The following is a 26,528-nucleotide window of genomic DNA, read 5'->3' as shown; positions in this document are numbered from 1 at the left end:
GCTGTCTGACATCACTAATCCTCGTGCATGCGCAGCACCGCTCATTACCCTCCATGCGAAATCGGCTCCGGCTAGGCAAGCGTAGCTAACGCTACAAAAAAGCGAGATGGTTAAAAAATAAAAAGTAAAAAACGCACACGCACTCAAGCACAGGCGTATGATAGTCGCTCAACGAGGCCAGTTGACCGCAGAAACTTCCGCAGCGCCCTCGTCGCTTTTTCGATGAACGTTCGAACGTTCCGGCACTGCAAAATTGACGCTGGGAAAGTGGCTTTTCATCGAGGCTTGCTAACGTTGTTCACAGCACTTGTCTCTGCGAGCTGCGGTGAGGACAATGAGAAAGGACGTCTGAAATGGCTTCCTCGCAGCCACAGGGATCACAGGCAGCACTGGCTGCCATTCTCATTGGGTAAGCAAAGGTGTTCGTGAACGACATTCCAAGCCACAGGCGGCAGAGGACGATGTTTCGGATTATATTTGTCCGGGTGGAATTTGATGTTGCAGTGACGGATCAAGACGGTGAAGGCGGGTATGCAGAAAACCGGTGCTTATTTGAAAAATAAAATGGTCAATTGGTGCTCTTTCGATTCTGTGAAATTCTTTGGTAGGGTGTCCGCTCTCACTGCGGGCCATTATCGGAAGAGCTTTATGGTACCAAAGCGTTTAACATATTTGCTGAGAAATTAACGGATATAATAAAATCCTGTACGTCTCTACGCATTATATCACTCTGGTACTCAACCCATAGAAGCCCGTAGATTACTAGAAGACTGCTTCGCAGCATACGCACAACTTGGAGAACGCTTGTACTTCGCCTTCAAGAGTAGAAGGCGAGAGCGTAGTCGGAATCTGTTCACATTGCCTTCTCAATCGCCAGCCTAGCTTCGCTTCTTGGTGGACACCTAAACCGTGCTGCAAGGAAAGGAACGTCTGTGCGCCTATGAATTCGCTCTTTCAAGCTACCCTATACTCGGCGACAACTTTTCTTGACAGCAATGTGAAAGCTACAGAACCTAAGCGCAAGCCTCTTACCGTGCCGAAAAATAGTACTTATGTTTACTCATAATGTTCTCACTTACCTTGCTGAAATAAATGCTGCTTTATTTATGAGACCGAAACAATTGTGGGAAGTCGTGGGTATATTACAGTTATTGTTCCATTTGCAAGAATGCCTTCCTTTTCTTTTCATTCCTTAGACAGCACCGCCTTTTCAGCACGCCCGTTTTCGAAAGTAAACATGGCGTCCATCACGTAGTTGGTCGGTGTGCGGCCACAAACGCGCTTTTTAGTTCTCCAAGAAAAATATACTCAAACATGACACAAACATTTACGCTGAGACATCCAAATGTTTCCCCATTCACATTTATTGTGCGTATGTTTTTCTAAACGCGTTAACGATGTGAACGAGCAAAACCGAAATCAGCGGCAAGCTGCTGTACTACATGCGGAGCTACACGATTGTGGGGAAGCCCTGCCTCCGTAGCCTTCGCTCCACTGTCAAGATAAGTTGTCGCCTAGTATAGAATACCCACTAGAAGTGCGGTTGAGAAGTGCCTACTACGACATTTTTTTCCTTTTGCGAGTTTGCGAGATGCCCACTACGCGTCCGTAAGGCAACACGTGCACCTGCGCAGCTGCACACGCTGTTGTTGCTGTCGTTGATAATGATAATCAATTATGCCTTCGTGTTTTGTAAATGGTGAGCCTTTAAACCAACCACTTGTTGCGCAATTCACGTGTTTTGACGCCAAGTGTGATTCTCCGCTTCTGCGACACAATATTAGATGTGGTAATGCCATTCCTCGCACTATGTAACACATAGTGTTTCACTCATAGAGTGTTTAATTCATATCGCGTTTTTTTTTCAGAGAAATTTTGAGCACGCGCGTGGTAGAACACCTGCCTACCACGCAAGATTTTTGGGTTCGATTCCCACTCGAACCGAAGACTTTTTTATTTTCTATTTATATCAATTTCGAATTTTTGCTCACGGACAATGCTGAGGTTTCGCTCACAACCAACGACGCCATCATCGATGCCAGAGCCGGAATTTCTCCGAAACGAGTTTTTTAACGCTGTCTCGTTAAAACGTTAATTTAATTTTTTTAGCGCGCACGAAAGCAAGGACAAGAAAGAGACACACGAGCGCATAACAACTTGCCCAGGTATTAGTCTTACAGGAAACAGGTAATCATTAGAAATAAGTAAAGCATCAGCCATTCTATCTGACCCTTAGGGCCAGCTTTTAACTTTATTCACAAACTCTCACCGTCTACTATAAAACCAAAACAACCTGGTACGAAAATAAAGTGCTCGAAAATAGGAATGACAGCAGAAAAAATTGGAACGTATTTAAGGAATCCTTACATCCTAATCAGCCAGATGCACTTGCGACAGCATTATCAAACGTCACCAGCATTCTAACTAGCCCTATCGCTATCGTCAATTCAGCTAATGAATTAGTCTTCAGGAACTCAGCATCGACTGTCCGTAACATGGCTTGGTTGTATCGCTTGCATCATTCCTTTTCCTTAAAACCCACATGACCAGATGGAGTTCACGCTGTAATAAGTTCGAACACCACAGAATGTGACCACGATCCAATTTATCCTTATAAAATCAAACTTGTTGCTCACGAGTTGTCAACTATCCTTTCGAATATTTGTGCTCTGCATTTCATTCTGGCGTTTTGCCTAGAATCCTGTAAGAATGATAAGTACCACCTGTATTGCAAAAAGGGAGATGGAAATGTGTTTTATCTAATTATCGCCCTATAACCACCCTCCCCATTGTTTAGAAAAGTAATTGAGAAGCTAATTGCTAATCACCTTATAGCAACCGCGCCGAGCGAGCGTGCTCGGCGCTCGGAGTCCACGTTCGCATCGGCGCGGTTGCTATAAGGTGAATAGCACAGTCACCCGAGGCCTGCCGTTCTGCTTTGCGTAAATCGATGATCTCCTCATCTTTAGCCGCAACGCAGACGAACACCTTTCCCATCTTCGACAGCTCTTCGAACGCCTTGCCGAGTACGGCCTCATCGTCAACAAAACCAAGTGTACGTTCGGCGTGCCTGAACTTGACTTTCTCGGACACCACGTTGATTGTCATGGAATCCGGCCACTCCCTTCCAAAGTGCAAGTTGTTCGAGACTTCCCAAAGCCAACTTCTTTGCGTCAACTGCGCGAGTTCCTGGGACTGATCAATTTCTATCGGCGTTTCATTCCCCGCTGTGCTGACCTGATTAGACCCCTTACTGACCTGCTTCAGGGTAAGAAGAAGTGTACTTCCATTACGTGGTCTGAGAATGCATCAAGCTCCTTTGAAGCAGTTAAGACAGAGCTCGCAGACGCCGCCCTGCTTGTTCACCCGACACCAGACGCTCCACTCTGCCTCATGACCGACGCGTCGGATGTGGCAGTTGGAGCCGCCTTACAACAGTTCGTTGACGGATCGTGGCAGCCTTTGGCATTCTTCTCGCGCAAGTTGTCACCCACAGAAAGCCGCTACAGCACTTTCGGACGTGAACTCCTTGCTGCTTATATGGGTGTGCGCCACTTCAGGCATTTCCTTGAAGCCCGATGTTTTTTCATCGCCACGGATCACAAGCCGTTGACGTTTGCCATCAAGTCTGCAAGCAGCAAATTTTCGCCCCGTGAGAGTCGTCACCTCGCTTACATCGCGGAGAGAGAGAAGCAACTTTTATTGAAACGGCAAGTGTCAGAGGAGTTTATCTCCCCTCCCTTAGATGGCAGCTAAGAGTCCTTGGGCCCTAGCGGCATCTTCGGCTTGCCTGATGACCTGTAGTTGGTCCTCGATGCTTGAGCTTAGCAGCGCGGTCTCCCACTGCTCCGTATTCATATATGTGTTGTTTGGCCCCTTCACGATGTTGGGGCAAGCCCAGATAATGTGTTTGAGGTCCGCCCGCTGATTGCAGTGTTTACACATGTCTGAGTAGAGGTCCGGGTAACAATGATTATAGGCGATTGGGTTTGGGAAAGTGTTTGTTTGTAAAAGGCGCCACGCTGTCGCCTGCTGCTTATTTAATGAGGAGTGTGGTGGCGGGTAATGCTGCCTGCCTAATCTGTAGTGCTTGGTAATTTCATTATATGTGAACATGCGGTCTCTCTCCGCACGCGGGCTCCGCGTCATTCCTGCCCCTGCTCGGCTCGCTAACTCTCGAGCGAGGGTGTGTGCGGTTTCATTGCCCGGGAGGGAGGAGTGGGCGGGCGTCCATATAACATAAACGTCGCGCTCTCCGCGAAAGTTATTTAAGATCCTTAACGCCTCTTTCGAGACCCTTCCGTTAGCGAAGTTATGAATCGCGGCTTTAGAGTCACTGATTACGACGCTGGCCGTTGTGGACGCAAGCGCCAGCGCTATGGCCGTTTCCTCCGCGATTTCCGAATTTCCTGTTTTAATGGTGCCGCTAGCCAGCAGGTGGCCCGCTTGATTTGAAGCGACTATTGCCATGTGTCGACCGTCAGCATATTCGGCCGCATCTACATAGACCACGTCCGCGTCGTGTTGGAACTTCTTGTGTAGTGCTCTCGCTCTTGCATTCCTCCGCTCCCGATGATGTTCGGGGTGCATGTTTCTGGGTAACGGATGTATTATGATGCGCTCTCTGGTTTCTTTTGGCATATTGTATTTATTGCCGCTTTGGCCAGCGTACGTTATTGCAAGTTTGTGCAGGATGTGTCTTCCCGTGTTGCTTTGCGCAAGTCGTTCATATTGCGCTATCGTATGAGCCTCAATAAGTTCGTCTATCGTGTTATGTATTCCTAACGCTTCGAACTTTTCGTTAGACGTGGTGATCGGTAATCCGAGGGCTTGCTTATATGCCTTTTTAATCATGCATTCTATCTTTTGTTTTTCTGCCACTTGCAACTTGAGGTATGGGGTCACATAGACTATGCGGCTGACGACGAAGGCTTGGATGAGCTGCACTAAGTTGTGTTCTTTCATGCCGTAGTTCTTGTTGGCGATTCTTCGAATCAATCTGATAGTTTGATGGGTGTTGTTCTCCAGTAACTTTATTGCTTCTCCGTTATGTCCGTTCTCGGATATTCGGAGTCCCAGAACTCTTATGTGTTGTACCTGAGGTATCGGGTAACCCCCTGCTAAGATTGTGATGTTGGGTCGTTCTTGAATGCGCTTGCGTCCTCTGCTTGTAGGTCGGTAGAGTAATAACTCTGATTTTTGAGGAGAGCATTTTAGGCCAGTGTTCTCGACGTATTGCTCTACCGTTTTAACAGCTTGTTGTAAAATCTCTTCTATGTGACCGTCGCTGCCGCCCGTCACCCATAGGGTGATGTCATCCGCATAGAGACTGTGCTGAAGCCCTTCGATGCGTTCTAGCTCTGAAGGTAGACCGAGCATCGCCACATTGAAAAGGAAAGGGGAAAGCACCGAACCTTGTGGTGTTCCCTTGTTGCCTAGTTCGAATTCTTCGGATTCCGCTTCCCCGGCCATGATTATGGCTTTACGGTTAGTGAGAAAATCTTTTATGTAATCGTAAACTCTCCGACCCACGTGTAGATTTTGCAAGTTGCGCAATATGGCCTCGTGGGTGACGTTATCAAACGCCTTGTGCAGGTCAAGACCCAGAATGGCTTTTGTATCCAGGGTGTCGGCGTCTATGATTTCATTCTTTAGCTGCAACATGACGTCTTGCGTCGAAAGTCTTGGTCTAAAGCCGATCATGGTGTGTGGGTATAGCTCGTTGTCATCCATGTATCTGACGAGACGCGTTAAAATTATTTTTTCCATTAACTTTCCGATGCAGGATGTCAATGAGATGGGCCTAAGATTTCCTATGAGAGGCTTTTTGCCCGGTTTGGGTATTAATATGATTTTGGCGGTTTTCCATTGCTGGGGTATGGCCCCCTTCTCCCAGCATTCGTTTATGTACTTTGTGAGAGCAATGACGGATTCGTCATCTAAGTTGCGAAGTGTTTTATTCGTTATACCGTCGGGACCCGGGGCGGACTTGGGATTGAGTCGTCCGAGTTCGTATCGAATCTCTGCCTCCGTTATGGAGGCGTCGAGGTCGACATTATCCTTTCCTTGGTACTCTGGGAGTCGTGTCTTTGTTGCATCTCCGACGTATGTCTGGCGTAGTTCGCGTAAGAGCTCTGCCTCTGTGCCTGCGTAGCTGTGTAGTATCCGTTGCAGGTTTTGTCTTTGTGCTGTTTTTGTGCCTTCTGGGTCAAGGAGGCCTCGGAGAATATTCCAAGTTTTGGACATTCCGAACTGCCTGTTCATTAAAGTGCACATGCCTGCCCACTGCTGCTGGGACAGCCTATTTGCGTGGTCTTCTATGTCTCTTTCGAGCGCGACGATTCTCTTTCTTAGACGCCGGTTGTGCTTTTGACGTTTCCAGCGCTCTTGCAGGCTGCGTTTGGCCTCCCACATGTGTAAGAGCTTGCTGTCCATTTCTTCCATGCCTGCCTCTTCGGGAACGTGTTTGGTGGCTTTCTCCACGCTACGCTGGAGTGTGTCTGTCCACTTCTGTATATCTTCGATTGTCTCTGTGGCATCGTCCTCTCTTATCTTACGAAAGGTGTCCCACTCGGTTAACATTATTTTTCTGCCTTTCTTTTTACGAGGGCCTGCTTGTAGCATTGTGCATACAATGTAGTGATCGCTGCCTAGATTTACGTTAGTGTTGGACCAATGCGCGTTGGATATATTCTTTGTGAATGTCAGGTCCGGCGTGGTGTCTCGACTGACGCTGTTGCCCATTCTGGTAGGGTCTTGTGGGTTAGTTATTAGCGTGAGCTCCTCGTGCTGCGCATCGTTCCACAGGTTGCGGCCTTTAACGTTTTCGATGGTGTAACCCCAGGCGGCGTGTGGTGCGTTAAAGTCGCCCACGACGATCAGCGCCTGTCTTCCCGCTACGTTTAGCACTTTGCGGAAAAGCGAGCCAAACTTTACCTTTTGTCGTGGCGGACTGTATACGTTCAGCACAAACAAGCTTCCCTCCTTTTTTCGAGACGGGAGAATTTCTAGTAGGACGTGCTCTATGTTTCGTACGCCAGTGTCGTGTTCTACAGCCGTTATATTACGATGTATCAGTGTGGTGACTGTTGCTTTTTCAGCTAGAGTGCTATATGATTTGTATCCTGATAACTTTGCGGTCCCCCCAGTTTCCTGGAGGGCGATTACATCTGGTGCTTGCTTGGTTTTTACGAATTGCTGCAGGTTACCCCTTTACGACGAAACCCACGACAATTCCACTGCTAAATTGTGTACTCATTAAGCGGCGCCATGTTGGCTACTCGAGTTCTCTATGCAGCTGTTCTCAGCTGCAGCTGGTCTGCTGTACGGCTTGCTCTTGACCGGCCTAGCTCCTGCAGGTCGTGCGTCTTTCGATACGTTTTCCAGCTGCGCTACTCTACCTTCGAGGGCGTCGAACCTCTGAGACATTTCTACTCGCATCTGCGTTATCTGTTGTTGTAGGTCCGCGCGCATCTGCATGAATTGCTGCTGTAAACCTACGGACATTTCCTGAAACATGCCTTTTAATTCTCCGAGTGTAGAGTCGGTTTGCTCATCGGCGTTTTCCTTTGCCCTTCGCTTATGCGGTGGCGTCTCTGCACTCATCGACGCGGGAACGGGCGTCGCCGGAGCTCGAAGAGGTGTCGACGCCCTGATGGGTGTTGGCGTGGTATGGGTCATCTCTGAGTGTTTCTGATTCTTAAGCTTGGCGTTTTCCACTTTAAGCATTTTTACCTCTTCCCTTAGCGTCGCGTTTTCTCGCGTTATTTGCTCTAACAACTGTCTGATCTGTGTTATTTCCTGTTCTAAGGCGGACCCCGCGCGTGTAGGTGCAACAGCAGTGCCAGAGACCGCGTCTGCAAAGCTCACCTGTGCCTGGGTTGTACCTCTCCTTGGGTGGATTGCAATCTTGACGTTGCCGTGGATCTTGATCGGGTTCTCGAACGGGTTCTCGAACGTGTTCTGGACCGGGTCTTCGACCTGGGCCTGCGACCGGGCTTTTCCTGACTGTTCCCCTCGTATGGTCCCGGGGTGAGCCTTCTGTTCGCTGGCCTTCTGATCCCTCGGTGTTCTCGCTCGTTGCCTTGCCAGCTCGTTTATTGTAGTCGTTGATGCCGTATGGTGTTTCGGCCTCCGCTTCTTCTCTTCTTCGTCGCTCCCAGCGTCTTCGCCGGACCAAATACGGTATCTTGTATTTTGCCTTGCAGCGTCTGTCTCCCGTAAAGTGACCTTGTCCGCATAGCTGACATCTTGCTTCACACTGGTGTTCTTGCGTCGGATTCGCCACGCCGCATCCTCTGCATATTTTTTCGTCTGGGTTGGGGCAAACGTCCGCTCTGTGTCCCAGCCTCCCACATTCGTAGCAAATGTCGATGTGTTTTCTGTACAGCGAGCACCGGACGATGAGTGCTCCGTATTTCACGTATCTCGGCACGTGAAGTCCGTCGAAGAGTACGATTACATTGTCTGTGTTGCCCATCCTCTTCGCGTGTAATATGCTTGGGTTTCTTGCTGTCACTAGGTTGTCTATAATATCTTCAGAACTTTCTTCTTGGGATATCCCTCTGATGAATCCCTTAGATGTGTTTTCCGGTGCGGCTCTGTAGGCGCTGGCTTCGTGTTCTTGCTCTCCCACTCGTATCTTCGTGATGGCTCCGTACCGCCTGGCTCGCTCTTCGGACGGCGTGCTAACGACAACAATATTCTGCTTGTAGTTTATGCATATACTGTCTTCTTCTGCTGCTTCGCGACCGACGCCAGCGGCGTTTCTCAGGCAGCAGTATATGCGTGCCTGCCTGTGCTCCGAAACGCTGAGTCCTCCTCGTGGTCGCACGATCACTTTGTAATCTTCTGCCGGTAGACGAAGAAGCCGGCTTGCATTAGCGATTTGGCGTATGGTTCGTTCACCTTTCCACTTGCTGTCCCCAGGCGCGCCCGTCGGCGCAGCAGCGTCTCTTAGCATGGTTCTCTTCGGGCCTGAAAGCCCTTCGGATGTTTTCGTGATGTTTCTTCTGCGGACTTCGCACCATCCGGCGTCGTTGGTAAAGTCCTCCGGTTGCATATCTTCTCCTTCCACACTTACGACCTCCATCGTGGGGCTAGACGCGCCGTCGAGACGGTCCGGGACGCCCCAGGCGTCCTCGTCGACGCGTTAGACCTAGCTCTCCCCGCCGCTGCGGCGGCGGATGCAATGTTTGATCTGCGTGGCGACTCAGAATTATCGGTGTCAGTGCCGAAAAAGTGGCCCACCTTGTAATAGTTGGTATCCAGGTGTTCGGCTGAACTTCCTCCGTCGATTGGTGTAGAGCTTTTAACCAAGTTCTGCGATTTTTCAACAAAAATCATTTGAAAACTGCGGAGCCTACACAACGTGCGTCCGCACTCTGTGACACCTAGCGTCCAAACCCTTACATCGCGGAATTCACAACCGATCTCAGGCATGTGCAGGGATCTGCGAATGCTGCAGCCGATGCGCTTTCTCGCCTGACGGCTTCCGTATCTTGTGCCGCAGCGCCGGCAACTGTCGATTTCAGCGCCCTAGCGTCAGCGCAAGCACAAGACGAAGAAATCGCTAAACTTCGCCTATCCCCTGGAACACTCAGGTTTCGTGAAGTAACCCTTCCGTCCTGCACCGTTCCTATCTTGTGCGACATGTCTACCGGCAACCCTCGACCAGTTGTTCCGAGCGATTTCCGTCGGGCTGTTTTAGGGGCGAAGCTCCTTAAGGCGGCACCCGTTCGTCCCTCGTAGTCGTAGTCGTAGTAGTCGTAGTGCGTAACCAGTCTTACGCTTTGACCTCCAAGGTGGTGCCGGTGGGAGATTTTTCATGTGCGTTGTTGAACAATAAAAAATTCGCAGCGTGCGCGTTAACTAAAAGCCGAATTCTTCTGTCTCTCATTCCCCATTAGCAGCCATTGGCATGTTCCAGTAGGAAACGTTAGTACAAGTAGAAGTGTAAGTGTTAGCTAAAAGCCGACTTCTTCTGTCTCTCATTCCCATTAGCAGCCATTGTTTACCTCCAAGGTAGTGCCTGGTGAGATTTCTCCTGTGCGTGAATAAACAATAAAAATTTTGTTCAAAACGCCGTTGATTGATGAAATAAACCAACGAGAGACGCCAGACGTTTTGTAAAAGCAAAACGAAAGAACGCCAGATGTTTCTAAAGCAAAACGAAAAGACGCCAGCTGCTTAACGAAAGACACCAGATGTTTTCTAAAGCAATGGTTTTCTAAACAATGAAAATTCACAGCGTACATGTAAAATTAAAGTGAGCTGCAAGTCGTCATAACTCATCGAACCTTTAGTATAAACGCGCCCGATCTCACGTCGGTGATGATGTACTGGGCAGAATTCACGGAAGATTCACGGTTTACCGATGAACCTCCGCAGCTTCGCCCACTCATCATCATTCACTCCGTGGATATGCTGTGATTTTTTTTTACTCCTTGCACACCCTTTCCCATCCTGGCATCCGCGCTACTCAACACCTTATCACCCAGCGTTTTGTCTGGCCGGGAATTAACAAAGACGTTCGTGCTTGGACCCGTAGTTGTTTGCAGTGCCAGCAGTCCAAGGTTTATCGCCATACGTGCTCTCCGTACGGCACCTTCACACCGCCTTCAGAACGTTTCGATAAAGTTCATCTGGACATCCTCGGACCATGGCCTCCATCGGATGGAAACACCTACCTGCTGACATGCATTGACCGTTTTACTCGGTGGCCAGAGGCGTTTCCCATTCCCGACATAAGAAGCGAAACAATCGCTAAAGCTTTTGTATCGGGTTGGGTGTCACGCTTTGGCGTTCCCTCTACAATCACCACCGATCGCGGTCGACAGTTCGAGTCTGCTCTTTTCAAGAAGCTCATGGTTTTGCTGGGAAGTTTCGCGGATTCGCACAACAGCGATACCACCCCATCGCTAACGGCATGGTCGAGCGTTTTCACCGGACCCTGAAAGCATCCTTGAAGGCGCAACCCGACACGGTCAACTGGACAGTTTCACTGCCACTTGTTTTGCTTAGTCTTAGGACGACGTTAAAGCAAGACATCAAGTGTACACCTGCCGAACTGACCTATGGTTCACAGCTCCGCCTTCCTGGAGAATTTTTTGATGCTTCAACTACCTCGCCTTGCCCTGATCCAACCGAGTATGTGGTGCAGCTGCGCTCCGCTATGCGCAGTCTTTCTGCCCCACAACCTCGCGTAAAACACAGTGTTCCTACCTACATCTCTCCTGACTTGGAAACGGCGACACACGTGTTTGTGCGCCGCGACGCAGTCCGAAAGCCTTTGCAGCGCCCTTACGATGGACCTTACCGCGTCATCAAGCGCCATGAGAAGCTCTACACGCTTGATTTGAACGGTCGTCATGATACCGTGTCTATCGACCGCCTTAAAGCAGCCATCGTCGAGGACCCACTGCCCCGTGGCATTCCAGATTGCGCCACACCTTCCGCCTCCGTTCCCACCACTTCATCGCACTCTTCACCTCCTCCCACCACTGCAACGAGGGAGCGTCGCTCTGTATCGTTCAGGCTCCCTCCTTTCAGCGGGCTCCTTCACTAGCGGGGGGCCTATATAGCAACCGCGCCGAGCGAGCGTGCTCGGCGCTCGGAGTCCACGTTCGCATCGTGTTGTGTTTACTGTGCGGTCGCGGAGAGTGGCCTGGGAACTCGAGTTACGGCGGCCGGGGTCGGCCGGGTGTTGTAAACACAGCCGCCGGGCCGAAGCTACGCCAGTCGCCCCGTCGCTGCTGCCTCGTCCGCCTCGCAGCGCTTTTGCTTAAATATACGAGTTCTTATTGTAGACGTGCCTTTGTCTTTCTTTACTTGTGAACACGCAATATCATCGCGCAACCAACGCCCTGGACGTCTACAACCTAATGGACTATCTAAAAATTTAACTTTTTGTCACCTAAGCACTTTGACTTTCGTGCCAAATGATCTACCGAATTTGCACTGCTAAAACTATATAATAGTTTAAAACAGTTTATTGATGATGGGATATAGGCAAGGGCGTTATTTATTGGTTTAACTAAAGTTTTTGACACTATTAGCCGCTCTATTCTCAATGCTAAACTTTGATCCCTGGAAATTTTTGCGCCTACATTAGGCATTTTTCAAAGCGTCCTCGTTACCTTAACCCAGGTTGTCAACCGTAACGGTGTTTTTCCTCTCCGAAAACATTTGCTAGGCCTATGGCTTGGGCAAGTTGGTTCATTGTGCAGAGAAGGGAAAACAGCGCGTATAAATTTGCTTACTTCACAGAAAATAAAGATCAGTTGTGTGTCAGCGCCTGTCGTCGTCTGTCTCCCTTTTGTGTTCGTCAAAAAATTCGCGCTGTTTTCCCTTCTATGCTGCAATAACAACTAACCAGGGAGTTCCACAAGGGTAAATTTCGGGAGCTCTCTTGCTCCATATCGAGAATAATTACTTAGCATTATGACTTAATTAGCCGTACTGTATCATTAGGCCGATGACACCACGATATTTTCTGGTGACAAAGATAATAATATTCTACTAGCGGAACTAAATGCCGACGTCGCGCATCTTGTTTCATGGTGCAAGAATAACATGTTGAAAAACAACACTCTTACAACAACTTTTATGTTATTTCAGTCGTCCGAAAAACTTCATAATAACCCCTTAATATACATAGATAACCGCGTAATTACCCCATTCATGTTGAATACTTTTCTAGGAGTCCCCTTAGACCACCGGTTGTCAAAGGGGGTCCGCGAGATCATTTTTAGGTGTCCGCCAAACCCATGCCTGAAAATAAAAGCATCTTTGAAGGCATACTATGTCCGGGACAGCGGCTCATTCTCACCATGGAATCGTTCAGAAAATCTGACCGGTCAGATTTTCTGAACGAAAAACATTTCGTTCCGACACCCTGGTATAAAGTGACCAGTGGGGTCTCTCAAGGGCCTGTACTAGGCGCACTCCTATTTTTAATTTACGGTAATGATGTCTCTTTTGCCATTCGTAATACTTCTTTCCTCTTCTACGCCGATGACATCAATATATTTGGAGATTGTTTCAGTTAACGAACATGAATTTGTTTAGTGGGTTCAATGCTTTGTGTCAAGGGAGTGAGCACGATCTCAGAAGCAGCACGTCATTGAGAGTACTCTCTGATGTGCGAGACCGCTGTTCTGATAAAAAGATCGCCAGGCCTGCGCGGAACACGCATCACAGTCACATCGAAAGCTGCAAGAGCGGACTTTGTAGAGCCCGTTGTAGAGTCTCTTGGGGCAACTAATACAAGTACACATGCAATGTACACACTACGCCATAAATCATCGCAATTTTTCTGAAGTAACGAAGTTCCGCTAGGCCATTTTTCGTCATTCTTCGGAGAATCGTGGTATCCGCTACACATCTGTAAGACATTATGTGCACTTTGTGCGGTGCCTGATGATGATGAAGAATTATGGCTGAGCAATTTGGAGTGGGTGGGAAGCAGTGTTGCAGAATGGGCGCCTCCATTCCATTCCAATTCTATTGCGGGGAATTAGAACTTGCCGCAATTCCATTCCTTTCAATTCCTGGGAATGAAAAAACTTAGCCCATTCGGACTCAGGAATGGCCGGGCAGTTCAATTCCATTCCTGCAATTCTTCAACGTAGGAAAGGCATCTTGATAGTTTTATCGAGTTAAGAATGAGCGCCCCATAGAGCTGATGTCATCAGATGCATTAAGAACTGCTCGTGCAGTACAACCATCCTACTAATTCCCATAGAAACAGTTCTCCCGCTACTTATAGTATTTGCATGGTGAGCATGTTCGAACTAATGGTGGTGTTTTAATGTTGTTTAAGCTTAAATGTGTTAATGCTAAAACGACGACATAGCGTATTTTTATGCTGACGAAAGTAGTATTCCAGAAGACTACGCAGTTTTGTCACACATCTAGAGCGGTCGTGAATATGGAGAAACTAAGATTTGGTTAATGGGGAACAAAATCCTGTAGATCTGCTGGTATTAGTTGGAACACTGCACCGCTCGGGCACTTTGTGCCTTTGCATCGAATACGGAACACTGGGCCGCACTGCTCGTCAGCACTCCCGCTTGTCAAGCGCGCCTCGCAAGCATGGATGGGTTGAGGAGAACTTTATGTGCTAGCCTGTGCACAGGTATGCAATGCCTTCCTTGTAGCAAAGGTTATTTACGTGTGTGAGGTACTAAACTGCTCGTGAGATAAAGATCAGGCTGTGCATACAGTATTCGCCACTTTCGTGTGGGGGTATCAACGGGAACCAGCGCGCAGGGGTAATTTGTTTCTCCCTTCGATATCTGCTGGGATAATGCATTTGTTTGTACACTAACTTATGCATCGGTTTGTAGCAGGCGCGTTGCTTATAAATGTATCGTGCTGGTAATCAGCCAAGCCATTTTAGCAATGCTGCTTTATTCTTAATTTCAAGGCCCTGACTTACTAATGTTAGAAGTTTCAAAAACAGCACGTAGACCAAACGTGCTCTATTTTCGAAAAAAGACGTAATTCCATTCCCATTCCATTCCTTCAAGCGTTGTCCCCATTTCGGTCCCGGGGTCGCGAGTCATTCCAATTCTGGTGGGACAACTCCGCAACACTGGCGGCAAGCACTAAACTACACACTCTTTGCTCTATTAGCATTGCGTGATGACTGGTTGTTATTTTACTCCTCTGTCACGTTATATTACATATGTTAACATGATTCACTGCCCGACATGACGCCTGCCTCTAATCGTTCACGTGGTTTTTCTTGTTACTTATATTCGTGTTTCCTTCAATAAACTTCTAGTTGCTAGTCTGCGCTTGTGCGTGTGCCTCACTTGTCCCTGTTTATTTTCTGCAGTTTTTCGTAGTAGTGACGCCTGTATAGAGTATTTTTCCGAAGGAGTTACAAGCACCAGCGTGGCACTGTGGTGGAAGACCCGACTGCCACGCAGAGGGCGCGGGTTAAACTCCCATCCGATCCTGGAAATTTGTTTCTGATTCAATTTTTTCTTATATCACGCGATAGTGGTTACGGACACTGGTGGCGGTGGACAACTATGGTGCCAAGATCAGCTGTTGCGGTCTCATAACAGCTTTAACTATAACAAACTTCAGCGCCGACAACGCCCGCTTCACTTTGGCCTGCGTGACAGGCGCGCAAAAGCCCACTTGCGTTAATATAAACATCTCTGGTTGCCACTGTTTTCCTTTTTCGCACGATTTGAACGTATATTTGCTTTGGAATTCCTGCCTGAGGTACGCACTAATACTGTATTCAGAGATATGCTCACATTGCATGTGGTTAGTTGTTCCGGATTACGAAGTTTTCTCGTGAACCGAAAAACGATTGAAAAAATTTCGGTTTCGCTCCAGAACGAAATAATCGATAAAGTTTCGGTTACGTTTTCGTTCCGGTCAAAAATATCGTTTTTTTCGTTTTTTGTTTTCGGTTTTCGTTCCGTTCCGACATTCTGCTTTATACAAAGGAGGAATAAAGGTGACTTTTAAGGGCTCGTTTTTCTTTCTTAGACACAATATTAATCAGAACTAACAGACAATACTGCCAAGGAAAGTATAGAGGGTGTTATTTGTAGTAATTAGAATATAAAGGCCAGGAAATTAAAGTGTACGAAAAGATAACTTGCCGCCGTCAGGGACCGAACCTGTGACCTTCGAATAACGCGTCCGATGCTCTACCACTGAGCTACGGCGGCGGCCACCCTGTAGTCTACTTTATGGACGACAGGATTCGACGGTCGCGTTGCGACGCGTTAGCTCCTCATGCAGGAAGCGGATCTCTGCACGAAGGGAGGCGACCACACGGGCTTGTTGTTCAACACCGCGGGAATGATCCTTACGGAGGCGCTCGTTTTCTTCGCGTACCTGGGATACCTCGTCGCTGAGGAACGAGATTCCCTCCAACGCGTCGAGGAGGAGGCGGCGCAGCCCGGCGAGACCGCCACCCGGAGGGATGCACGTGGAGGGAGAACCGGTTTAAGAGCTGCAGTGCACATCGCTGCACGCCGCCGAGTTGTCTTCGCTAGGCTTACCAGCAGCACCGATCAGATCACATAAATTGCAGCAAAATGAGCGCGATCCATACTTCAGAAGTTGCAGCTCTTCATCAGGCCAGGTTACGCACTTCGCATGAACACGTTTAGGGCAACTTTCACAGCGGAAAAACTGCTCCTTACCGAAAAACGGCCAGGAGCATAGCAAGCATGCATCCCGACTCGGAGCCATGGTGCGGGAGTGAGTACTAGTATAAGAGGCTGGGTCCGAGCTAGTTGGTACACTGACATTATGAAACCGTTAAGCGCACAAAGACGGGAACAAGAAGACGACACACAGAGCGCACAGGGCGACACACAGAGTACTAGTAGTAGTAGTAGTAGTAATAATAATAATGATAATAATAATATTAATGAAAATAGTATTAATAATAATAATAATAATAATAATAATAATAATAATAATAATATTAATAATAATAATAATATTGATAATAATAATAAACACTTGTCACTGAAGGGCCCAGTCCTGCAAACCGCCTTTTCGCTTTGGAAGGCCTGTTATTTGTGATGCACTGCTCAGGATGATGATGAAGTTTATTATTATGTTCATTATTATTACTATTGCTAATATTATTTTATCAGTAACACAAACCCGTTTCTGTGTACTACTTCTCGATGCGTATATGAAAACATCATCGTCCTTATTTTTATTACCATTATTATTCGCCTAAAGAAATGGAACAAATACAAACAGTGCCAATATCTTGCCCCCTTTTCCAACCAGCGCAAGGCATACCTACTGGGCAGTGCAGTTCTGCTTTCCTATGGAAAGCCCACATTACCTCAGTTGCTCAGAGCGCGATGCGAGAATTGCTTACCGCCACACCCTGCCACATAGGTGTAGATAATCCACGCAATGCCTAAATTCCAAACTGTCGGAGAAGCAGCAACGAACACGCCGCTCCAAAGGACCGGACGAATCAGGATTCATAATGTGCAGACCAAGTGCGGCGAACAGCAAGCACAGGAGGCACAGGAACCAGCCAAGCCACTCGTGCCACTGGGAATAGACAGAAATAAAATATTCGTGCCCATTTTAGCAGAAATGATGTTAACGCAAACATTCCATTACAAGTAACATACAAAAGTAACCTTATCAGCGCTTACAGTGATGTTCGTATATTCATTTTGATTGTTGTGATAGCAATTTTATGGACAGTGTCGGCTGAGTTTTGATATATATATAAATATATATATATATATATATATATATATATATATATATATATATATATATATATATATATATGTGTGTGTGTGTGTGTGTGTGTGTGTGTGTGTGTGTGTGTGTGTGTGTGTGTGTGACGTATGAAGCCATGGTAGGAGAAGCCGAGGATGAAGAAGTGGCGCGTGAATAGAATCAAAGTATGGCGTATGAGCCAGGGCCCGTCTCTCATTCATAGCGTCACACAAGTCGACAGGATGAAGACCTGGCAGCCACTTCATGAGCCACGCATCATCAACGTTCCCAACAAGACGCCCTGACCGCATACAGACCGCCTGTGCAGATCATCGCTGCATACAGTGACCAGCTTCATGGCAGCATCATCGGCAGACCTCGACATCCCGAAGTACGCTGGATCGACGGACGATGGACCCGTAGAGGACTGGTTCCACCTTTTCGAGGTCCACGCTACCGCTGCATCATGGTCAGAACGGGAGAGGGTCAAAAACTTCAACGACTACGTCACCGGTGAGGCCTTCCGCTTTTACCTCACGCACATCTTCCAAAACAACGAATCTTGGAAAAAAATCAAAGAAGAAATGATCATTCGATTTAAAGAGTACGATGAAGACTTGTCCATAACCCACCAGCTGGAGGCTTTTCATCACAGTAACGCGAACTCTTCACGCAGCAAGCACATTTGCCAAACAAGACCTGATGTGAGAAAATTGGCGACGATTGTACCATCTTATGAATCTTCCGAATATCCCTCGCACATTCAAACGACGAGCAGGAATGCACAGTTTCTAAGAGACAAAGCAAAGCCTCAGCTCACGGAAAGACATCAAGGCCGTTTTCCTACAAGATCCGGCCTTCCACCAGGCTTCTCATGTGCGCAAAGATCGCCATCGCGTCCCTCTTCAGTGCATTACAAAAATAACGTCAATATTCAACCACCCAATGTGCTTGATTGCTCGTCTTTCACACGTGGCCCACCACCTGGTTTTCCGTCCAGGAGCTCTACTGGTGCTTCCAACTCTCATCGCACGCCTCATGAGACCGCTACGTACGCGAGAGACCAGCTGGAATATCAGGAAAATACCCTGCCAAGCCACTGTCATTCCTCAAGAGGTCATGATTCAGAAGGATTCAACTCAGCGGCTCCGCAAAGTGACACAACTTCGCCATTCGTCAAGCCTCCACTGCCCGACAAGCAAGACAACAACGCATCATGCACCAGCTACCTACTAGGCATGACATCAAATTGCAAGGAAACTCAGACTCAAGTTGCCATGAGAAGCCAACCTCATCAACTTCCGCGACAACGTCTGCCACAAGCGTCTTTAATTAACGGCGCTGCAGGAGTCTCAGAGGTCACACCAACTTCACTGCCCGAAAAGCATTGCACCAGCTACCAAGTGCACACTACAAGTTGCCAAGAAAATCAGCGTCATGCTTCAAAAGGGCTGCCGCCTCAGCAATTTCTGCAGCATCATCAGCAAGGCCTACCCAAGCAAATCGACCAAATTAAGGGACAGAAACAGGCACTCCGGCAAGGACAACTACAAATATCAGAAGCAGAATCGGAAAGACGTTTGAAAGCGAGCCAACTGAAGCGAAGACAAATTCAAGATGCCTCGCTCAAGACAAAGAAGCCATCCAATACAACTTCACCGAAAGGAACGTCGTCAGAGACGCGTTCAATGTCAGTTATCAAGAATGTGCCTACGAATCAACCATCTGAGACAACATCACAACAAAAGACGAAACCGGCACAAAACCACCAACTTTTCTTCTGAAAGAACACGGCCATCGCCCCATCACCCTCCTTCAACGGATATAATAAGTAGAAACACCGCATGTGTAACGGTCACGACAAACGGACGCCGACGACATCCGAGCTGCCGGCGCTACAAAGTGTTCCAATATGATTCACTTGTGACATGTCTAACAACTGTGTTGAGATCAGTGTCCATGTGCAAGGCATGCTTCTGTCCTCCAGAACGCAACAGCCAGCCTCGCCCACCAGAGGTCTTCTCAACATCATCGGACTGCTGCACTCTGCCTTGAAGTTTTCTGCAAGTTTACGGAACTACATTGGGACACGGAACGATTTGTGCATTTTGAGATTTGTCACTTCTAAGCCTCTCCTTGTTTCCTTTTCGTTCTTTGTAACTCACACCTTTTTTCGGGGGGAGGGGGAATCATGTGACGTATGAAGCCATGGTAGGAGAAGCCAAGGATGAAGAAGTGGCGCGTGAATAGAATAAAAGTATGGCGTATGAGCGCAGGGCCCGTCTCTCATTCATAGCGTCATATATATATATATATATATATATATATATATATATATATAAGCCTCAAAAAAGTAATTCAGAAAAACTCTCTGACGCGCGCAATCGAACGGCCGACATTCGCTGCGCAACGCGCAGCGTTAGACGGTTAGGCCACGAACAGTGCCGTCTTCCAGCCCGCTAACGGCACCCTATTTATATACACCGTTTACTTCAGCATGCCTTCTCAGTCACCACATAGATGGCGCTATTGTGCGCGCGTGTCGCGCTTTAAAGGTCGTATCCCCGCTCCTGCGAACGCCGTTGCTCTTCGTTCTAGAGGGCGTGGTCGCCTTCGTGCGCTAACCTCGAGAAAAGAAGGGGCGACCGGTGCGTTGGAGCGGGGGGCACGAAGGTCACTTCGCTTAGAGTTACTGTATATGCTACCTTTAGGGGCCAAATTGCGCATAGGTCTGGCTAGCAACCACAGCAATGCGGTAGAGCCGCACTCCGTTTTTGCAGGTGACATGCCTACCATTCTTCAAAGGTATACTGCGCTATAAGAAACAAGGACACAGAAAAGGGGGGGACAACACATGCGCAGACACACAACTGAAATTTTATTGAGTGGATGGTGACATATATACAGTGAAGATAAAAAGAAGGATGCGCTCATTCGGCAAAAACTGGTCAAGTGAACGCGTCAATCGCCATGTCAAAACCTAGATTCTAGATACCGCACATCACTTGCTGACTGTGAAGTGCGGTATCTGCGCATGTGTCCTTGTTTCTTATAGCGCAGTATACCTTTGAAGAATTAACATCAACCAACTAGCCCAACTTGCTGCTCTGATGCCTACCATGTCGCCAATTAACGTCTGGTGTATCAGTGCCGCCAATGAACATTGACTATCGATGACTAGTGTTCATTCAGTTCGCTGAACGGTGGCGGCAAAAAATACAGAAACTGGCCCGAGCGTCAGCTTCTCCGCAATGCATGGTTGCTAGCGGCGTTTGGAAGACAGATGCGCAACTCTGTTACCTAAAGGTAGCATATACATTACCTCTAACTTCGCTCGCTGCAGCGGCCGCGTTTACGAAAGGAGCGCGCTGTTCAAATAGAAATAAGTAAGAACTGTGACAATTATTTCGCGCTCGTCCCGTGTGTACCTGTTCGTTCGTTTCGTGCGTCCTGCTTTATGTTTGAGCAGTGCGCAGTATTTGAGCAGTATTTAAAAGGGACTTGCAACTATTTTCCAGCATGATCAGAAAGCGCTGCGGATCAGTAGTCGAGGCTCCAGAGACACGTGACCCAAACATTATAGCACAGAACGCGGCCTGGAATTTACAACTAATTCAGCAAATGACCGCGCCATAAATCCAAAGTCCACGGCCATTGGCTGATTGGAGCATCGTGCGCTCCATAGTTACCGAGGCAGCCACGGGATGCCGCCACGAGCCCGCGTTCGAGCTCGCGATCACAGAGAGAGTACGGCGCGCCTTCGAAGAAAAAAAAATAGAAAAAGTGTTCAAAGTCATGACGCCCGCTGAACAAGGGACACATCTCGCTCGCTCACGTGTCATCTCTCATCCTGCGGTCGCTAGTACGAAAGGAAAGAGGACGTGAGTGAGTGAGTGAGTGAGTGAGTGAGTGAGTGAGTGAGTGAGTGAGTGAGTGAGTGAGTGAGTGAGTGAGTGAGTGAGTGAGTGAGTGAGTGAGTGAGTGAGTGAGTGAGTGAGTGAGTGAGAACTTTATTGTCGTATCATGCGCAGCATGGAATTCAACAAGCAACTCTTGGCATTCCAGAGGGCCCGGACATCGCCGAGAGGCTTCAGCTTCCGGCGCCTTGCTGGGTGGAGGCACCCGGCTGAGCTAGAGGAAGCGCTTGAAGCGTGTGACAAATCCTCGCAACCCCGCTCGCACTTGACGGATTCTAAAAATGTTTGCGGCATGCAGTTCATGCGGCAATAACCTCTTTTAATGAACCCGTTCGTCGATTACATAAAAAAAGAGTTGCCGGGCCTCTTTAAGTGCGTGAAGGGAGATATAATGTTTCAAGCACCTTGAAGATTGACAGTTTAGCTTCGTCTTTTCATACTCACTATAAGCGCTACTGATATTTTATTCCGTAGTTGTCTTTGTTTCATTGTATCTCACTTACATAATTACTAATATTAAGCGATTACACACCGCATTGAGGTTTTACTCGTATGGTTCACTGCATCTCAGCTATACCAGGAAATATTTCGATCACCTTCGATCCTGCTGAAGAAATTCATGCTGCTATAGCTGAAGCTATGAAAGAAGAAGACATTTAAGGGCTCGTTTTTTTTTGTTAAACACAATATTAATGAGATCTAACGGAAAATGTTACCAGGGAAAGTATAGGAAGTGTTATGTGTAACAATTAGAATATAAATGTGAAGGGAGTAAAGTGGACGAAAAGATAACTTGCCGCCGGCAGGGACCGAACCTGCGACCTTCGAATAACGCGTCCGATGCTCTACCACTTAGCTACGGCAGCGGTCATCCTCCCGTCCACTGTGTGGGGTATAGATGTGCATTTAAACGTCGAAGTGTTAGTCAGCACCAATCGCAGTCATGGAGGCGAGTGTGAAACACGTTTTTCTGCCTGTTCGCGTCATGTATACGTGACGCCAGCAGCCCTAAATGCACATATATACCCACAAACGTGGACGGGAGGATGACCGCCGCCGTTGCTCAGTGGTAGAGCATCGGACGCGTTATTCGAAGGCTGCTGGTTCGGTCCCTGCCGGCGGCAAGTTATCTTTTCGTCCACTCTACTTTCTTCACATTTATATCCTAATTGTTACATATACCATTCGTCATATACCCCTATACCTTCGCTAGCATTACTGTCTATCTCAATTATATTATAGCTGAAGATAGGAATTCTTTATTAAAATATCTGTGATGTCGTGAAACCCTTTTTGAACTGTCCGCACAAAAGTCGAACTGTGTTGAGCAAAAAAATTACACCAAATTATCAATTACAACTAATAGCCAATCAAGCCAAATAAAGCGTACGGTACGTTATTAGCTGTGTTTGTGATAGAAATATGAAGAAATTAAATGTACGAAATGACAACTTGCCGCCGGCAGGCACCAAACCTGCAACCATCAATTAACGCATTCACTTCTCCACGGACGTGTTATATAGGCCATCGGATGCGGCATTTGAAGCTTGCAGGTTCGGTCCCAGTTGAGCGGAATCGAGCCAGAGCATAGCAACACCCCGCTTTATCAGCTTTGAGGTGGCTAAATCGAACGGTACCAGCCCCTTATTCGCCCTAGGCGAGTACTGCCAGCAAACATCACTATTACGAAGGATTAAACACAAGTAAAAAAACTAATCAATTAAGGAGCGGTATTTCATGGGTGAAATGAACTCCTTGTCCATGCATTCAAAGAAGGTTTAAAATATTTTCGTAACGGTTATGTAAACCAAGTCGGTTAAAAACTATTAAAAAGTCATCCACATATTTCAAATCCTTTAAATAATGAAGACCGTGATCTTGTTCAAAAGGATCGTCAAGCTGGCGATCGACACCAACTACGAAAATGTTACACAAGACCGTCACTATACATGCGCCGATGCAAATGCTGCGTATTTGCAGGTACGCAATTTGCCCTTTGTTCAAAAGAATGATAGTGCTCTTTAGGTCAAACTCCAAAAGCGTTAAAAATTATCCACCGTGACAACAGCTCTATATTGGAAGGGGATGGTTCCCTTTTCTTCAATGCATGACCTGACAGCTGCAAAAAATTGGTTATGAGGCATCGAGTAAATCAGATGATCCTCGATATGACTAGACAAGGCAGGACCAATGTCGTGGCCAACCTGAAGAAATGGGACGACCTCATGCGAATTTCTCGTCATAAAAGGGTCACATATGCTTGAGGAATTAAGTGCTAGCTTTTAACATGTATCGGCTAATATGTAGTTGTGAAGTGCCTCTGTCACTCACTATCGTTCTAAATGGTACATCAAGCTTGTGTGTTTCGACTGCTTAAAACACACAAGCCGGATATACCGTTTAGAACTACTAGCCAGTGAAAGATGCACTTGACAACTACGTGTCAGCCGATACTTGCTAAAAACACTCCATTCCTTAAACATAGATGACGCTTTTATGACGAGCAATTTGCATGAGATCGTTCAATTCCTTCAGGATGGCCGCAACATTGGTAATGCCTTCTCTATTGATATCGAGGATATGTTTTTCTCGACACCTCATAATGAAGATTTTGCAGCTGTCAGGTAGTGCACTGAAGAAAACGGAACCATCCCCTTCGAAAACACAGCTGGTATCGCAGTGAATAATTTTCTAACGTTTTAGAGTTTTACCTAAAGAGCACTATTATTCGTTTTAACAAAGTCGTACCGGCAGAGACAGGGAATTTGCATCGGCTCATGTATAGCGCCGGTCTTGTGTAACATTTTCATAGCTAGTGTCGATCGCCAGCTTTCTGATGCTTTTGGCCAGCATCACGGGGCCCTATATTTAAAGGTTTTAGATATATGGCTGATATTTTTTCAATAGTTTTTAACCGACTTGGTTTACTGGGCGGTTACGACGATAATTTACACATTTTTAGACTGTAGGAAAAAGGACCTCATTTCACCCATGAACTACCGCTCCTGAATATATTACAGCTTTTGGACATGTTTTTAATCTTTCATGGTGTTGATGTTTGCTGGCAGTACTCGCCTCAAGCAGACAAGGGGCTGGTACCGTTCGATTGAGCCACCTCAAAGTTGATGAAGCGGGGTGTTGCTATGCTCTGCCTGGATTCCGCGCTAAAAAAGTCGTGCGTTTACAAGATGCAGGCTGCTTTTGACAGACAAGTTAGCCGGCCTATTACAGCAGGCTTCCCTGGTTCATTGTTCACGTCAGTGGTAGAGACCGTCCTGCAGAAGATTAAAGGCATAAAGAAACCATCCGTAGCAAGCACCGCTAGAAGGACCGTAAGACCTGCTGTGGTTCCTTATATTCACAAGATAAGACACAACTTCGAAAAGGTAGCAGGCAGAAATGATGTTTCTCTCGTTTTCTCGGCCCCTGTGAAGCTGTCTCAGGTCTGCCGTCGCGCCTCCGGTTAGAGAACCGGAGAACTGCTTACACCAAAGGTGACACAGGAGTTGTGTATCAAATCCCACTGACGTGCGGCCAGTGTTATGTTGGACAGATTGACAGCTGTCTGCATATACGAGCCAGGGATCACTACCAAAATGTCAAGACAGAAAATGAACTTGCGCATCTTACTGCGCACTGCATGGTCTGCATTCGTGAACCTCAATTTGATGAGGTCAGGGTTCTGGGTAAGGGCAAGCATCAGACAGCACGTAAGTTATTGAACCTTTTTAAATTAGCATGTTTGTGTACAGCGCGAGGAACGGCGAAGACCGAAAGAACAGAAGGGACACGGACGAGCGCTGTCCAACTAGCCCAACTTTCAATAGTGTTGCTTTTTAAATTAATAAGTTAAGTGTGCATCTATCAGCGACACGTCTATGTCTATACAACTGGCGGCCTTCAGAGATAAGACTGTTTGAGAGCTGGATATATTAGGCAGTGTTGCTTGTTATTCTACGCTTGCCCGTGTCACATATATATATATATATATATATATATATATATATATATATATATATATATATATATATACAGTACTCACGTATACAAACGTGACATCAAGTATTGTAGTAACACGACTAGTATGCGCAATTTCTCGAGATAACCACGTCATGTTTCTACGAATCTGGTCTCTAAAGATTATGTGGGTTCTGGGCTACGCGTTCGAGCTGAAATTAAGCCAATGTGCCCCGAACTGAAGACGGCAGAAACGAAAATATGGGCGTTACTTAGTACTAAATTGTCCTGTTTCAATCTGTGCGTAATGTACGCCATGTTTCATGCTTGAAATAAATCAGTTGGCAGTGCCGCCCTTGTCGTCGTGTTCGCGTCTTTCTTGTGTGTGTTGTCTTTACTAGCGGCAGAATGCCATACAAGTGGCTAATATAGCCAGCATGGAAAGAGGTAGAGATATCCTTAGTATTCTTACGAAATTTTTACCATCCCACCGTTAACGAATAATTTACGCCGGAGTATCATCAAGATAGAAGTGCATTCAGGAAACTGGGGACAGGCGAAGCATGTAGGGAAGGGTGTTTCAACTCCACTAACATGAAATCAGGGGAGGGACGAAACTTGCAGTGGCTTGATAGAGATTTATTTGATGAGGTCCCAGTGCTGTCACACCTGAAACCGGGCATGTAGAAAAGGCTGTTTCCGCTCCACTAACGTCGTCGGAAAATTGCGTCGGAATGGAGCCTACCCTAAGGTGCTTCTCCTTCGTCTTTTTTTTTTCATCTTCTTGTTTTTGTGCCAAACCTGAAACCGGGTATGTAGGGAGGGGTGTTTCCGCTCCACTAATGTCGTCGGAAAACTTTGTCGGGATGCAGCTTACTCTAAGGTGCGTCTTCTTCTTGCCGACATACCCGGTTTCAGATCCCTACAGCATGTAGGGAAGGGTTTTTCAGCTCCACTAAAGTCGTCGGCTAGTCGTTTGGCTAACTTTTGCATTCTTAATTTTAGTGGACCGGTGGCGAGTATTTGGTTTACCCGTTTATGAGTGGCGCATAGCCGTTTATGATGTCCGTGACTACATGACACACCGTGACGACATTAGACGCCAACAAGCCTAGATCCTAAGGTGTTTCGCACCTAAAAGCTTCCAGCACTCTGAGACGCAGTTTCTGTTGGTGCTGGTAAGCAGGTTATCAGGGGATTGCAGCCATCGCATGGCGGCGGCTGTCGCATGGCATCACTTACAAACCAGAACCCTCCCGAACCCAGTGGCCAGTAGTCTGTGCTACCTTGGAATTCATTGAGAGAAATGTAGAAAATTTAATGTTAGGGCTCACCTAGGCCACACAGTATAGGCTCAGGTAAGCCTAGACGGAGACATATTCGGGTAGGAGCCCCGTGCCAGTGGCGGTGGGAGAC

The 26,528-nt window shown here is 47.3% G+C and overlaps 1 long non-coding RNA gene across 1 annotated transcript in view; it reads right to left on the bottom strand.

Annotated features, from left to right (window-relative positions):
* Window positions 1-26,528, bottom strand: part of LOC119386762 (uncharacterized) — a 117,369-nt gene that overhangs the window by 18,659 nt on the left and 72,182 nt on the right. The window contains exon 5 of the long non-coding RNA XR_007415351.1: window positions 16,877-17,058. This is a non-coding gene — a long non-coding RNA (uncharacterized LOC119386762). The remainder of the gene's footprint in view (window positions 1-16,876; window positions 17,059-26,528) is intronic.

This window comes from Rhipicephalus sanguineus, chromosome 3, assembly GCF_013339695.2.
Source record: "Rhipicephalus sanguineus isolate Rsan-2018 chromosome 3, BIME_Rsan_1.4, whole genome shotgun sequence".
NCBI lineage: Eukaryota > Metazoa > Arthropoda > Arachnida > Ixodida > Ixodidae > Rhipicephalus > Rhipicephalus sanguineus.
Note: the sequence above shows the minus strand (reverse complement) of the source record. Positions and strands in the feature narration are given on the sequence as shown.